The following is a 17,946-nucleotide window of genomic DNA, read 5'->3' on the forward strand; positions in this document are numbered from 1 at the left end:
CAAAAACAAGGAAACATCTGAGAAACTGGCACAGCTAAGAGAAGCCTAAGGAGACATAATTAAATGTAAGATGATATCCTGGATGAGATCCTAGAACCAACAACAACAATGAAAAAAGGGACATTAGGTAAAAACTAAGGAAACCTGAATAATCTATATACTTTAGTTAATAATAACATATCAATATTGATTCATTAATTGTAACAAATGTACCATACTAATATAAGATATTAATTACAGGGGGAAACTAGGTGCAGGATATATGAGAACTCTGTACTATCTTTGCAATTTTTCTGTAAATCTAAAACTGTTCTAAAAAACAAATCTGTTAAAAAATGTATGCACAGCCTTCTACACTGGTCATCATTAGTTCCATTTGACCTCTCAGCTCAAATATTCATTGGACACTAACCAGAAATTCTGTTCCCTAATCCCCAACAAAAGAAATTTGATTGCCTCACTTTGGTCCAATGTCTGGTCTGCCTGGGTCTAATCAAGAGTGTTAGGGAATCTCTGGGCACATAGCTCCCACTCCTAATATTTGGGCCATAAGATCAGTGTCTCTGATGTAAAGTGAATAATATGTCCACTAACTCAACTTGACTCCCACAGTTAGAAGAGAACGGGCCCTGGGGAAGGGTGAGGAGAGTTGGGTAATTTTAGAGCAGGAAGTACTCCCTTGAGCATCAAAAAAAAAAAAAAAATCAGGACACAGAGGGATTACAAAATGGTAATATGTGCATTCTACCATTTCTCCTTCATTTATTAGTTGGAATATCTTCCTTGTATCAACTACTTAGTTATCCTATGTATAATTTATACCAGAAAGACAAGCCTTATCTTCCCCTCCATTTATCAGTTTTTAAAACAGAGTTAATTTCCTTGCATCCTCTAAAAACTCAATGAGTTTTGTTATTTTTAATTTTAGTGTAAATACAAACTCTTGCATTTAAACATATTTGATGTGTTTCAACCCATTGCAATTATTGTTCTTACCGATGCTCAAAATTATCCCATCTTCAGCCAGTGTGATCCAATTCAGGTTTATTTCAAAGTCCTTTAGGTACACCATATTAGTCTTTAACTGCTTCCTTGCTTTCTGACGTAACATAATGTTCCAGACTCGCCTTATACGTTTCCTTCTTCAGACATGGAATCATCCGTATTTCCACGAATTCCAGTTTCTTTTCAGGGAAAATGACATTTAGAGAACATAATTTAGGTGCTGGTGAGCTTGTTGCTGCTAGTCAGATCTAGAAAGCATATATTTTTAAGATAAAATACATAATATAAAATCTACACTTCCATTTCAAATTCATTACAAAATGACATGATTTTTACCTAACCATCAACATTACCTCTGCATGTCCTTTCAACAATGCCAAAAATCTTTGCTCTCCACCATGCCGACATAACCGTCCATTCGCTTTATCACACAAGCCACATACAACCCATGCTGTCAATATAATTATTGAAAACAATTTAAGATCTTTTTAGCTCTTTTTAAACTGAAGTATATCCCATGAAGAATGTACAAATTACTGAGTTCTAAAAACACTTGAAACAGTTCCTTTCTGTTTGGTTACTACCAATGCAGTAAAAAGTTAAGCTCACTTATTTCATTTGGGTTTTAATTATTAAAAATTGCTTTTTAAATTTAACTTTGTTTCATAACTGTAGAAAATATCTACACGGTTTCAAATAAGATCTAAAATAATGTTCACATCAAAGAAATCTAGGCTCCATCCCCCAACACCTGCCTCTCCCACTCTTAGCCATTCTTTAAAATTTTATTGTTCATCTTTCCATTTTTTAATTTAAGTGAATGTGTGTGTGTGTATCTGCCACCTTTCTAGATCAGACACCACACAGCTTTTGAACATTTGTTTTATATTTAAATGATCCTAAATATCATTCTGTAGTTGTAAATAAATTCCTCTTTCCCTTTTTTTAGCTGCATAGTATTCCATTGTATGAATGTTTCATAGTTTATCGATAAACATTTCAGTTCTTTCCAGACTTCAGCTATTACAAATAGTACGTGCAATAGATAGCCTTGTTTATATATCTTTGTATATAACTTTGTCTGTGGCCCTTGGAATAGAATCCTAAAGTAGAATTGCTGGGTCAAAGACAAATTTATATATAATATTACTAGATATTATCAACTTTACTCCAGTGTGGTTCTACAGTTTTGCATTCTCACCAGCAATTCATGAAAGTACCTACATCCCCAAGGCCCTACTAACAGAATAAGTTGTCAAATTTCTGAATTTTTACAATCTTATAATTGAGAAGTATAATCACAGAACACCTTTAATTTGCTTTTTTCTGATAATGAGCGAATTGATCATATTTTCATAAGATTAAGAACAATTTGCATTTCTTTTTCTATGAACTGTCTCTTCTTTTTTCTGGCTCAGTTTTGCATGTGACTGTTCACCATTGTTGTCTCTGTCTGTAGAAACTCTTTACATATTATGGACATTAATCCTCAGTTTTCGTATATTTGCAAATATATCCTCCAGTTTATTGGGTTTTTAAAAAATTTTTCTTATAATGTTTTTTTCACACATGATTTTTTTAACTTGCTTTTATGTTTTCAAGTTTATCAATTCTTCCACATATTGCATCTGAATTTTAGGTCTTATTTAGGAATGTTTTCCCCACTTCTAGCTAATGGAGGAGTTCAAGTTTTATTCTCGTACTTACATGGTTTCATGTTTTACATTCAAATCGCTGATCCATTGGGGAATTTATCCTGGTTATACTTTGAAGAATAGAACTAATTTTATCTTTCTCTATGTGACAATTCAGTTATCACACCACCACTTATTACAATGTCTATCTTTTCCTATTATCTGAAGTGCCAGATTTATCATATGATTAATTTTTATACGCAACTGAGTCTACTTCTGGATTTTCTATTCTGTTTTGTCTGTCTATTCATGCACCTATACCACACTGTTTCATTTATGAAGGCATTAATAGTAGTAGGGCTATGTTCATGAATTTCTCTTCTTTCTTCACCAATTTCCTGATTATTCTTGCTTGTTTCTTCTTCTAAACATATGTTATAACCAATTTGTCTAGCTAAAATACTAAAAACTCTGAGGTCGTTTTTATTAAGATTGCATTAAATTTATAAATAAATTTAGGGACAGCTCATATCTTTATGACATTGTGTTGCTCTGTTCAAGAAAATCATGTCTTTAATTTGTTCGTCTACTTTTCCTGTCTTCCAGAAGTGTTTATAGTTCTCTCAAATAGATTTTGACCATTTTGTGCTGTTTACACCTAAGTATTTTATTTTCTTTGATGTGCTCTCTGCCCTTATATCTCCTCATTAACTCTGTATTTATGAAAGTTATGGATTTTTCTATGTTAATTGTGCAACCTACTACTTTAAAAATTCTTCTATTGTTTAGAGTAATTTTTACTTTGATTCCATGGGATTGTCCAAGCACATAATCATGTTATGTGCAAACAAGGAGATAATCTTTATCTCTTCCTTCCTATTCTTGTATTCCTAATTACTTTCTCTTATCTGTTTGCTTTGGCTAATAACTCCAACACAATGTTAAAAAGTAATAAAGAGTAGATATTATTGTCTTGCTTTTGAGTTTAACAAGGATGCCTCTAACATTTGTTCCATTACAACATGGGCTTTTGAGCTAAGGTATACATTTTACCATTTTACGGAAGCGACAATTCCTAGTTCGCTAAAATGGCTTTTCTGTATTTGTATTTCCCCCTTTCATTTCCAAATTTATAAATCTTTTCAAAGAAGGAATTTGGAGCTTTGTTAGTTTTCCCTGTTTGATTTCTGCCCTTTCTTTTGCTTTCTTGTTTTTTGTATTTAATTTGCTATGCTTTCCCAGCTTCTTAAAGTGAAAACTCACACCACTGATTTTAAAACTTTCTTTCCTTTCTAATATGTGCATTTAAAGCTAAAAATTTCCCTCTAAGCATTGATTTAGTTACACCCTACAAATTTAGAAATGTTGTACCCACATTATTGTTTAGAGTCGAAATATTTTCTAATTTCCATAGGCTATTTAGAAGTATATTGTTAAATTTCCAAATATTTGGAGAATTTCTAGTTACTTTTTAAAATACTGGTTTCTAGAAAATTCTATCACTGTTAGTGAACATATTCAATATGATTTCCATCCTTTGATGTTTGCAAGATTTATTTTTGCCCCAGTATATAGACAATACTTTAATGCATATTCCATGTGCACTGGCAAAGAATGTATCATCTATGACTATTGGGTATATAGTATTCTATAACTGTCAATTAGATCAAGCTGGCTTATAATGTTTACATTTATGTTCTTAAGAATTTTCTTTGTCTACTTATTCAATTAATTACTGAGAGAGGAGTTTCTAAACGTGTAATTCTTTTTGTTTGTCTATTTCTTCTTTTAGTTCTGTTATTTTTCTCTTCATGTATTTTGAAGCTACATTTTTTTAAGTCAAATGTTTGAAATTCTACATGTTTTAGATGAAACAATATTTTATTATTACAAAGAATCCCTCTTTATATCTGGTAATACTTTTTTCTTGAAATTTATTTTGTCTGAAGTTAATATAGCCATATTACCTTTCTTAAGATTAGTATTTGTAAGATATATGCTTTTCCATTTTTTTCATATTTACCTTATGTGTCCTTTTATTTAAGATGATGTCTCTTGTAAATAGAATATAGTTGGATTTATTTTTTTAATACACAGTCTGACAATATCTGTCTTTTAATTAGAGTTTTAGTCCACTAACTGAGTACTTTTAGTATTTTACTTTTATTTTTTAATTGTCTTTTTACCTATATCTCTTTGTGTTTTCTTTGATAATTGCTCTAGAGATTACAGTATGAATTTTAACCTTTCACGATCACAATGTACACTGAATTAATGTCATTCCACTTCACATAAAATGCAAGAACCTATAAAATAAAATTCCTTTTAACTTTCCTTGTCCTTTGTGACACTTTGTCATATATATTTTGCCTTCAAACATAGTATAAATCCTACCACACATTTTCATTATTTCTACTTTAAAGAATCAATTATCTTTTAAGGATATTTTAATGGACTGTTTTAATGCAGAGGTTTACCACCTCTAGTGCCCTGCTTTCATCTGGGATCATTTCTCTCCAGCCTGAAGAACTTCTTTTTCTGTTTCTTACAGTTATTTTCTGATAGCAAAAAATTGTCCTAGTGTTTTGTTTATCTAAAAAAATTTTATTTTATCTCCATTTTTAAGGGACATTTCGACTTGATATAGAATTCCAGGTGACAGTTTTTTCTCTCAGGATTTTAAAGATCACATTCTATTCTACTAGCTTCCTTTTGTTTTTAATGAGAAATCAGTTGTCTTATTAAATACAATGTGTCCTTTTTCTCCAGCTGCTTTTAGAATTTCTCTTTGGTTAGAAGTTTATCTAGAATATGATAGGCCTGGTCCTCTTTGTGTTTATCCTATGTAGGATACGTATTTTAGGGTTGACGTCTTTCATCAATTTCAGAAAAATTTTATCCATTTATTCTACCACATTCCCTCTCCTCTCTCCTTATGAGCTTCCAAATACACACAATAAACCATTTGATATTGGGCCACAGGTCCCACATACTCTGTTTTCTGTTTTGTGCTTGTTCCAAATATTGTATTTTTTAGTTTGAAAATTTCCACTTAATTCTTTTTGGAATTTTCATTTCTTTGCTAAAATGCTACATCTGTACAACTATATTTATCTATTATTTCTTCTAAATTATATGTATATAAATAATATGTTTATAATGGTAATTTTAGTCTTTGCAAATTTCAACATCTCAGTCATCTCTGGACCTTCTTCTATTGACTGATTTTTCTTTTGTTTATGGGCCACAGTTTCCTTCTTTTTGCGTATCTAGTGGGTTTTTTATTGTATGATGGATATTGTAAGTAAGACACTATGGAGACTCTGGATTATGTTATCTTCTTCCAACGAAGGCTACATTCTATCTGTCAGACAACAAATTACTGGTGGATCACTTTGATCCTATAGATATTTAATTTTAAGTTTTTTCAGAGTTGGTCTATTTTAGTTTTGAACTTAGTCCTAAGTGTCTAGGTATCATATATATTTTAGTCCCAGGAGTCTAAGACTAAATTCAAAACTAAATTAGCCCTTACTCCTGGAATGTGGTGACTACTCTTTAAGCAGAATCTTTCTAAGGTCTTAAATTTAACCAGGATGCAGACAAAGATGTCTCTACTCCGTCTGGGTCAGAACACCACTATCTCCTCAGTACTGTATGACCGCTCTTCTGCCCCAGCAGCCGTTCTCTGCCAGCCCTAAGTAGCTTTAGCCTGCCAATGCACAGCTTAGGATTTGGCAAAAACCCAAAGGAAACCTTACACAGATTTCTGAATCTTCTTTGCAGCTTCCTCCTCTCTGATATTCTGCCCTTTGAATTCAGCTGTGTTACCAACCACAAACTCCAATTTCTAATTCCTCTGCCCAAAGAGGCTAAAGTCTCCTCTTGGGCTCCATTTCACTGCTATATTTGGAAAACGCACCCTGTCAGAAAGCTGGAGTGAATGTAGATCTTATCTCATATGCTTCCCTTCTTTCAAAGATTGCAGATCCACGCTGTCTACTGTGTAATGCCTGAAAATGTTGTTTCATGTGTATTTTCCAGTATATAGTTGTTTACTACCAGAGGTAAAATCTAATACCAGCTACTTCATTGTGACTGGAACCAAAAGTGCCTGTAATCAGGTGTTCAAGTTTCAGATTAGTATTATAGTATTGTTTATATCTATATTTTTTTAAAAATTTTTAAACATTGGGATTTATTTTGTTACTCTATTTAAAATATTGTTTTTATTTTTTTCACTTATTTATTTTCGGATGTACATCACAATATATTTCTAATTCTGTGTAGATTATGTCGTGTTCACCACCCGAAAACTAATTATAGTCCATCCTTATTCTGACCTCTATATACTGTTTCAAAACTCACGTAGTAACTTGTTCTTTTTTTTAACTTTTGGTTTTTAATAACTCAGCTCTCAATCAAAGAATGCCTTTGAGTAATCATTTTTCATGCAGTTTACATAACTGGCATATTCTAAGGCTTTGACTGCATTAAAAGTCTATCTGTTGCCTTAATATATGATCATGAATGGCAGCTTTATTGGATATTGTCTGTTTCTGTTGCCTCATTTTTTTATAGCATATTGTATTTTAAAAGTATGAAGTCAGCCTGCTTCATGTTCCTTTAAACAAATCTGGATTTTGTTTTCGACCTTGATGATTATGGATTTTTTTCCATTACTTTTGAAATTTAAAATGCCTTCTATGATACCTGATAATGGATGTATTACCACTTACGTTACCTAGAAAACAGCAACCCTTTATAATTTGTAGGCAACCAGAAATGCTGTATCTATTTTAGTGTATATTAATACTTGTGATATATATTTTTTTAGCTTATTTAGGAACACAAAATTTGTAGACTCTCCATTTATCAACTTTTGCTATTGCTTTGTTTTCTCTCTTTCTCTTTATATTTACCTCTCTACTCTAGTCGATGAAGCTTGGAAAGTTTTTCTTCATCTCAGTGATTAAATTTTCTAGAATGTCAATTTTGCTTCCTATGGATAATTTGGTTCTGCTCATATGTATTGAAATCCCTTGCATTCTTTTCCTCATAACAACTACCTTCCATTTCATGTTGTCCTTTACCCCAGACCATTTTCTCTTATTATTAGGTACTCATACTTCACAAAGGTCATACCTTCAAACCTTTCATTGAGAACACTAAATATATTACCTAGATATTCTTCTATTTCTTATCATAAATAATTTTTAAAGATATATTTTCCTTTGAACCTTCAGGTTAACATCATTTCTACTTGGTGCTGTAGAATGTTTCATAGACCTAATTATTTTGCTTTTCTTTGCTTATTTCTTGATATTCACAGTTGGCTAAGTTGAGAGTTGAGATCTGTTCAAGTCTAGTGTTGCCAACAGACATGGTAAATTGTGTGTCCTCAAGCATCTCTTCATTGAGCATTTGGGGTATTAGATTGCTTATCTCAAATCTAAGCTTAGAAACATAATAATGAGTATATCCCTAATCCAGTGTATGGTGTATAGCAAGCATTTATCCTTTGTGGCTCTGCTGAAATATTCTCCTTTACTGTTGGACTCTCTACCTTAGGTAATAAAATACATATCCTAGACTGCAAGGAATTAATACACACCTTCCTCTCTCCTAGTAATGTGTTCTGGAAGCTGCATTATAAAATTGATGTAGAAAGAGAACATTTATTTGTTTGGGTTAGAGTGGGAGGTAGAATGCTGTGACAACGCTATAAGACTTCTACTGTTTCAGAAAATATTTCCTATGCAGTATGGGGTGACCTGCCTGATTAGTGTACCACTTTTGTTCTTGAACTAGAGGAAGACAAAGAAAACGAATCAAGACCTTCTCATGCAAAGGGGTCAGCATGCATAACCTAGGGAAATATTTCTCAATTGAATCCAATGGGCTTCAATAAGTAGAAACTCACCTCAGAAGCTAGCCTACAGTCACTCTTATCATTCATTTTCAATGCTGTTGAAAAGTCTGTATATCTTCAAGGATTTTTTAAAGGAAAATCTGGAGAAGACAACATCCCATCATATTGCCTCAAGATTTCCAGTGATCAGCTATAATAGAATTGGTATATGCTTCCACATTTTTTACTTCCTCCTACTGATTGTCACTAAATACAAATTTCCCACTTGTTTTGCCTTTAAGCTTAGACATGTAACACCAGGAATTAGGGAAGATTCATGAAAGAGATAAATGTTTGTGGAATTTACATCTTGATTCTCAGTGATGGAGGACAACCTCTGGGAAATAATGTTATAGCCTATGCAGAAATCAGTCCCTTTGCACAGAATCCTCTGCCCATCTGCAGACTAGTCACCAATGAGGAACAAAGAAGTGCACAATTATAGACTTTTTTAAAGCTGAAAATCAAATGTTTTTTAAGAAACATTAAACTTGTTCTTTTTTTAATCTTTTAAGGACCAACTCGAAGTCATCTCCTCCAAGAATTGTTCCCTCTGAACTCCTCATGTGCTTAGCAACAAGGTCACACTGTTTAGCTCTAAAAGGAAAAACTGAGGAAAGCACTTGGTAATAGTATGTTACTATGCTGGTTTTGGATACTACGAGACATTTTATCCTGTAGCTTTTACAAAATTCTGAAATACAATTCTATTATTTTTTCAGTTAAAATTATTAAAACGAATAAATTGTATTCTGTTCCTTGGAAAACTCTAGAGTCACATTTATAACATGGAGGTAATAACAGTGTTAGCCTCAGAGTGTTATTGTGAGGACTAAATAAGACGTGTAATGCACTTGGATAAAAATAAACAAAATAATAAAATCATTGACAAGAAATGCTGACTGTAATCATTATTGCTGTTATCACAAAATTATTTTTGTATAATTCAGTCAATTAAAAAGAAAAAAACATAATGGATATATAGTTTTTTTACTTAATAATCATAACCTTTTTTAATATTAGAGCTATGTTCTTTTATTTCTTCCTCTAGTCCACAAAATGTCAAGCATGATATCCAACCTAGAACAAAATCGCATTTTCCTTTACAGGCAACAGACGATGGTAATTTCATATCTGACTCCATATACCATAAATTCTTAGAAAGCAGAGATTACACCAAATTATTTCTCTGTATAACTAAGCCCTGGACCATGCATATGGGCAACTCACTGAGCCAGTTCCTGAGAAGGACACTTTGCCTATAAAGTCACATCACTGGAAGAAACAACCATCTTTCCCTTGGATATATTTTCAGCTCCAACTTGTGTGTCAGTGGAACTTTACAATTTGTGGAATAGGTGGGTCCACCATACCTGGCTAATTAAATATTCACCTAATATTGATTGAGCACTTTCTATGAGTCAGTCAATAGTAACTGCCAGGAAGACAACTACAAGACATAGCCCCTATCTTCAAGGATCTCATCATCTCGGAGAGGGAATAGACTGTAAAAAAAAAACAAAAAAAATCACAACTCAATGTGACAAGGGCTTCAGAAACTGTGAATCAAATTTGAGAACCTCCTAGGTAAATTGATGGATCATGATTAGCCTGAACAGCCAGTAAGAGTTAGCCATGGAATAGGCTATCTGCCCCATCTGCAGCCACCAACACATGGCAGAGTGGTCGATATCTGGAGACTGGTGACAGACTTCCTGGGTTTGCATCTCAGCTTTGCCAGTTATTAGCTGTGTGAGCTTTGGCAAATCATTTGACCCTTTGGGACTTTACCTGTAAAACGGGAACTGCAATAATTTCTAATTAATGAAGTTGTGGGGATCAAATGGGTTAAGTACAGCTTTTAGTTGGTCCTGGTATACAGCAAGCTCTAGTTCAGTGTTAACTTTTATTATCATGATTATTATTGGTTTTCTTTCCCTCTGTGTCCTTCCCTAAAGATTCCAGTCAATTTATGATCTTCCTTGTATGTGCTTACATCTCAGGCAAACCTGGGCAGCCAATGCTACCGGCATTCAGTGAAGGATCTGATCAGAGCTCATGAGAATTCACTTAAGCCTTATCTGAAAAATGGGCTGGCTAATGAGCAACCTAAGGTTGAAAAAGGAAGGAACTTATTTCTCCAAAATGCCTTTAGATTATTAGAGGCAAAATGCCTGCTGATTGGAACATGAGTGTTTGGCGGAGGTGGGGGAAGAGTGTATAAAGCGACTTTGAGGCTGAAGTTTCATGCATGACTTTTCTATTACACAAGAAATCCATGTAACCCAAGAAGTATAAAATTTATAAAAAGTCATAATCAGTCATAATCCCACTGCCCAGAACAAAAGCACTGTGGCATTTTGGTGTAAATGCTTCCAGCCTTTATTCTATACATGCATGTTCTGGTAAAAATACATCTACCCTTCTGTTCATCTTACTAACTCCACACATAGCTCCACTCACACATCACCTAGGAAGGGATAGTTTGTCATTGATTAGCCAGAGTTCAGAATGGCGTCTGCACCATATTTAACCTGTAGACCAAGTTATTAGGTTTTAAAGGCTCCCAGCTCTCCCCCTTGGCTCACTTCTCTCTAAGACTCTGTGATAAAAAAAAACAAAGCACTGCACAGGTCTTCAGTGTGTGTGTGTGTGTGTGTGTGTGTGTGTGTGTGTCCCATCTGCTCTGTATCTATAACTAAATAGATAAATTAAGCCAGAACAGGCTCTACAGACCTAGTCATCTTTGATTTAGAAGGCCTCACTTGAAGATCTCAGGATGTAACCATGTTCTCCTTGTTGTCCTATTAATCTTTTAACAGAGAGCTCCCAGGGTGAACTAGATGCTTATCCAGTTATGGGCAAACAATACCATCTCCTGTTGTTTCCTGAGTATCACGTGCTGGGTTGGCAATACCTAAGAAAGACATATGATCAGCATGGCGGAAATCTGGCATTCCTGCATCCCTGACCATATTACCATTACAGCAGTACCAAATCCTCACCTCTGACCTCCAACAATTCACACAAATAAAGCCATTTATTTTTATAAAAATGAAGCTGTAATATATATATATCACATTATTAACTACTTATGTTAACGAGTAATCAATAGCTCCATCACATGTTTTTATATTGATAGATATATATTTAAACACAAATCTACTTCCTCATTTTTAATATTTTACTTAATTATTTTAATGATTTTGTTGGGTGAATACTACCATAATTTATTGAGCCAATTCTCTACCATTGGAAATTTAAATCGTTTCCTATCTTTGACTGTTAAAAACATCTCAATGAAAATCTCTGTAGATGTATCTTTGTAATTGTGCCCAATTAAACCCAATAAAAATATTCTTCCCCTCACCATGGCAAATGTACATAGCATCCTGCCATCCTTTCTTCCAAAGCTTGACTTGCCTAGGTCTGCAGCCAGGCAGCCAGAAGAATCTCATAACCACTCCGTTTTAGATGAAACTGCACGCAAATAGCCTGAGCAGCTGGATGCCCCAAATTGGATTATTTGGTCCCTCAGGTAACTAATCTTGAATTTCTAATGGGCCTTCTGGAATGGAGGGAACGGCAGAGCTGAATTCAGCTATCAGAGTCCAGTCTGACAACATGAAGCACTATCAACAGAGAGACGAGAACCTAACTGGGGCTAATTGGACACACCTGCTGAAGCTCCCACCGTCCAAGCTGCTAGACTAGGGGCAGGTAGGAGGGGGAATAATTACCAGACCTCAGAGTCACACTGGGCCTGGCTGCAAGGATTTAAGGGATATTTTAGAAAGTTTTTGATGATGTGGCTAGAGCCACAAACCAAATATCTTCTCCTTTCTATATCTGTAATATCTCCCTCATAAGTGCAGGTGACTCAAGAGAAAATTTTACATACTAAAATCTCCTTTGCTGGACACCGTGGAACCAGAACTTCCCAATTCAAAGAAATGGTGTCACAGAGGGTGCGTTTGAAATTTTAAAAACCTCAACTTTATAAGTAACATTAATCGTTATCTTAACCTTTTACAATAATGATCTTTCAAAACTGATCATATGAGAGAAAAAATTCAAAGTCAAACAGGGCTGAGTGACCTCCACAAAGCAAACCAGGGAATGCACGAACATAATGGGCACTTGCGCAGAATTTCCAGGGATTTCGGCTACTGCTGCATCCTCTACAACTCTTAGAGTGACCCCAAATTTAAAAAGCCTTAGAGGCTACATCTGTTGTTTCTGTCTGTGCATTATTACCTCTTCCCTCTTTTCATTTAAGGAACTGCTTTGTCCTCCTCTGACAGGATTGTCAATCACATGGTCCTGCCTCCTTCACCATAATCAAATACACGCAGCCCAGGCTGCCCGATCAAAGTACCCCAACCCCCAGGGATAGCAATTGGCCCAGGCTCAGGCTCATGACCCAAGCATAACCAATGATGATCTTTTATTGAACATTGGTAGCAGGCTGAGAGAGAATTTCTCTCCTTCAGAGATCATAAGCCTATAGACCATGTGAAGCATACAGTTGCTAGAGGGCATCTTGGTTATTTCACGAAAAAAATCTTTCAAGATACTCAAGTTCTCTTTTTTAATTAAGAGATTTGGGGTAATTTTCTATCTCTTGCAACTAAAAGAATTCCCATCCAAATATCCTAGGATCGTCTGATTCCCGCAAGAGGTTATTTGCCTCTAAAGAAAAGATTAATGTAGAACTGGAAAATTCCATTATAATTCACTTATAAGAGTTGGATGTAACATGGAAATTTGGTTCTGGTTTGATTTATGCATTCTAGGATTACTTGTGTTGAGGAATACATTGACCTCGTATTCACATTTCTTCTTGGGGAGAGCACTGACCAAACAGAATAATCAAATTCTTCCCTTATTATATACTTGTTCATTCATTCAAATTACTGCCTGACAACATTTTCCATCTTCCTCAAACTCATTTAACATTACCTGCTCGGTCACATCAGCTTTATTTAAGTACAAATAGTTCAGCTCTGCAAGATGAAAGAATTCTGGAGATTTGTTTCACAATAATGGGAATATACTCAACACTATTGAAGTATACCTTTAAAAATGGTAAAGAACCACAATAAAAAAATTGTAATAGCATAAGACACTAAGATATATTTTAATACTTTATAGTGTTACAGGCTAAATTGATCTGAGGAAGAAAGATACATTTTGGAAAAACTTTAGGAAAAGTGCTTGGGAGGGAAGCTGAGCCTCTAGGACCTTAGCCTTGGCTTGGAACCAATGCTTCCCAAAATGAGGAAAGTTATTTTATATAACAAAGGAGTTGGAGCTCCTGGAAGAAATCCAGGACAGAGAGATTTAAAAAAACAGTAAAAGAGTCAGATGTTGATTAGGGCATGATTTGACCCTTCCCCATGAACACAAGCTATGTTGGTAATGGTATATTCTTTGGGAAGGAACTTACAAAGACATCTCATTACACATCTGGGTCAAGGCTGCAGCTCGAAGCGGCACTTAGAGGAGCTGTGGAGAAGCAAGGCTGAAAAGATCTCAACTGATGTCTGAATTAAAATGGTTTTCAAAGTACTTTCCTATTCATAATCTGATTAGTCTCCACAGTAACTTACAAAAAAAAAGTATTAGCCTTAGTTCCACCTCACAAGCAGAGGAACTTTGGCCCAGAGAAACTAGGCATGTTGTCCAAAGTCATGCAGTCAATAAGGGATAAGCCCAGTCCTCTGACTGAAGATCCCCCACTCTTCTCACATACATTTTTACACCATCCTCCACCAACACTGTGCAAATCCACAGACTCTCTTCAAAGCGGGCCTGCCTCCCTAGTGTCAGTTCAAACCATACGTCTATATTTAATCTCCAGTGTGCAAAATTGGGAGATTAACACAGGTGTTACCTGAGACTGAGCTCTTTGAGTATATGGTTCATGATTCTATTCCTTTAAATCCCCTGTGCTAGGCTGTTGGTAGATATTTTTAATGTTTGTTGAATATATGCCATTTCATTTTTATGCATTTATGTGACTTCCCATTCCAACCCTGTAGGATACAAAATCATTCATTTCTTGATGGAATTGAATGAACCCCAGTTTATCAGATTGAGTTTTATATTGCTTACCTGATGTTATTAGGATTTTAGAGCCTGGGCCATTATTTCACATATTGTATTGTCCCTTAAAGATATTGTCTATCCCCACATCTCTTACAATAGTGAATCCAAGGAGAGTCGATCAATGCGAAGTACAATCCTCAGAATTAGACCACTGAAAAGCTGAGATGTTTCAGTCACCTTCTGTATTATTCCCACCATCTTAAGCTTAAAATCTTTGAAATGCATTATGTCATTTAAAAGAAAAATAATTCAAATATTCATTTTATTCTTTTCATATAATAATTCAAATGAAAGACTTTTAAAACTTCATCTCTTTTGAAAACTTTTTCATTCGTAATTCACTGCCTCCAAAGCACTCGGTTTCTGACACGTGTGGGTGGTTGCATTTGTACTCTCTTAGGATATGAGAAAGGTAACTTTTTGTTCTCCATTGTGCCAATTATCAGAAATAGTCACAAGAATCTAGGAAAGGGAAAGTAGAAGAGGTGACCATGTGTTTCCTTGAGGCAGAATGGCAGAGTGGAAAGAATCAAATTCTTGAGTTTGTAGATATGATCTTGGACCACTAACTTCACCTCTCTCAGCCTCATTTTCTTCACAGTGGAAAACAAAGGGTACAACTGTGTCTTGAAGTCTTCTAAGGTCCTGAGGTCCCCCAAGGGATGAAGGGGGTGACCCAAGTCAGAGACAATGTGGCCTCTCTATCCTGCCCCCACCAGAAGAACTTCACTTTGGCCTACTTTATTATTGATTGGATTTTTGGGAAATTTTGATTTGGCCAATGAAAAAGGATTCCATGATTTAAAAATATTTGAAAACCATTGATCTACCATTCCTTTGTAATTGAACATTCCTTGCCTCTGATCTCATTCTAAAAACTACTAAATTTTCCCATTGTATTATTCACAATTGTAAGGAGTGCACCTACCACTACAAGTTAATTATAGTTGTATGGCCTTTCCCACTAAGGATATTTAATAGTATCTGATAGAATAAATTTTAAGCACTTTGCCAGATGCTTTCACATTCATGACCTCATTTAATTGACATGGATTTGCTGACCTTTATCAATTTGTCACCACTAAGCTAGTTGTTATAAGAAGTGCAAGAAGGAATGTAAGGTGGTAATATAGCATGGGTAATTCTATGTAAATTGAAAGCAAAACAATATAGTTAGTGAGAAGAGTTCAAGCTCTGGGATAAGAGATGTGTGTTTGCCAATTCTGAGTCCACTCCACACATGGGAATTTGGGCACTTTCTTTAACCTGTCAGCCTCAGGTTTTTCACCTGTGAGATGGACAGAATGTCTACCTCATAGGATGGCTCTTCGGATTAATAATAATATTTAACATATATTGAGGGCTTAAAATGTGCCAGGTACTCTAGCTTTTATATGTATTATCTCATTTAACCCTCCCAACAACAAATGAAGTTATTATCAGCCCCAATTTACATATAAAATAATAACTGAAGCACAGAGAAGCTTGCCCAAGGCCAGACAGCTGGTAAGCAAGGGAGCTAAGCTTTAAATCCAGAGAGTCTAACTCCAGCATCCACAAACATAACCTCTGCACCATCAGATAATGCCAGGCGAGCATCTAACACACCGCCTAGAACTGAGTAGGTGCTCACTGATGACTAATTCCTTCCTCTTGGAGACTGACTAATTCCACTCTCTTTCCCACGTGGGTGGAGATGTTGAGTAATAAATAACAACACAGTATACTAGAAGCCGAAAATAAGAGCTTAAGCACACGTACATACTACTCAAATTTATCACAAAATCAAAAGGAAGAAAATATAGTGGCTAGTCTATCAGACAGAAAAATTCATTAAAGAAGTGAACTTTTAGCTGGGCCCTGCAGAAAGGGTGGGTGTGAAAGGGCTGAGAGGAGGAAGGTCAGCACGTCAGAAAGTCAGAACATAAGCAAAGGCATGGAGCTGCAGACAAACGGAAACCCGGGGAAGGGAAAAAAGATGGAGACTGACATCATGGCTCTGTTTTGTCTTTATAGGCATATCCTCCTTTAGGCAAATTTAACATATAAAGAAAGACTTGCATTTTCAGGAAAAAAAAAAAAAAAGAGCAATCATCCTTAAGCTTACAAAAGTACTCTGTTTCTCAGAAGGATAAACCAAAGAGGTTATCTTGAAATAATGAGCTCCCTTCCAGAATTTAAAAGTGTTTGATTTTCAGAAAACAAATTAGCTTACATGCTATTTTTAAATATATGTTCATTCCTAAAGCCGTGGGATACATGCTTATTTTAAGAGCAGAAACCTTTCCTTCAAACGAAATAATTTATAAGATCTCAATATATAAAACAGCCAAAAAAAAGAGAGCTGCTCTGGCTGTAGCCAAAATGTGGAAAACAAAGTCCTGCCTCCCTGTAACCCTGGGGAGCCTGGATCAGCAACAGGAGCCCTTCAAGGAGAAACACCTAGCTAAGCTCAAGTGATTGTGCCAATTCTCCCTGTTCTCCAAAAATATACTATCTGACCAGCCTCTCTGGCTAATGTGGGTTGTATAATGTTACCACTGGCCAGGGTTTGAACTCAAACAGCAATAACAGATGGCAGAAGGGTAGCTGATGGACTCTGCCAACCTGAAGCGACGTAAAGTTAACATAAGCCCATGTAGTATGTAGTTTTGTTGAGCAGCATTTTACTTGTCTTTTCTATTTCTATCTTTGTGTGTGTGATATGTTACTTTTCCACACCACTTCTTACAAGTTAAAGAAAGGAAAAAAAATACACCCAGGGAGAATTGGGACAATGCCAGGTTTCTTCATGAATGTGGGATAAAGCCAACTGGAGCTTTTCTTTCTGTTCTTTTATTTATAAATATGACTTTCTGTCCTGTTTTGATAAGCGTGCCCCACCTAAGTTCTTTTGTTGACTCTCATTTTGTGTAGAATCACCCACAATATCAAAAGAACAGAAGATTAGCATTTCTGCGAAGTACAACAAAATCAAGCACTTGAGAAATTCAAGTCTGCCCAACTGCTAGCTTATTAAAAACTGGTAACCGAAGAGAAGCAATTTTCTTTCCCTAAAAGCAGGTTCCATAGGGCCCTATAGAATCGCTTCACTAACTAATAATTAGAACTCTTTAGTCCCACTGGAATGCCTGCACAAAATGAAATGAAATGTGCAATCTTATCTACCTCCAAGAGAAGGAGTGTACGTCCATCCACACAGGAGTTCTTAAATTATCTGCATGCTGTTTTTCAGTATAATAGAAATTGGTGAGGAACTCACCCTCTCCCATTCTCCCACAGAAT

This window comes from Equus caballus, chromosome 7, assembly GCF_041296265.1.
Source record: "Equus caballus isolate H_3958 breed thoroughbred chromosome 7, TB-T2T, whole genome shotgun sequence".
Classification (NCBI taxonomy): domain Eukaryota; kingdom Metazoa; phylum Chordata; class Mammalia; order Perissodactyla; family Equidae; genus Equus; species Equus caballus.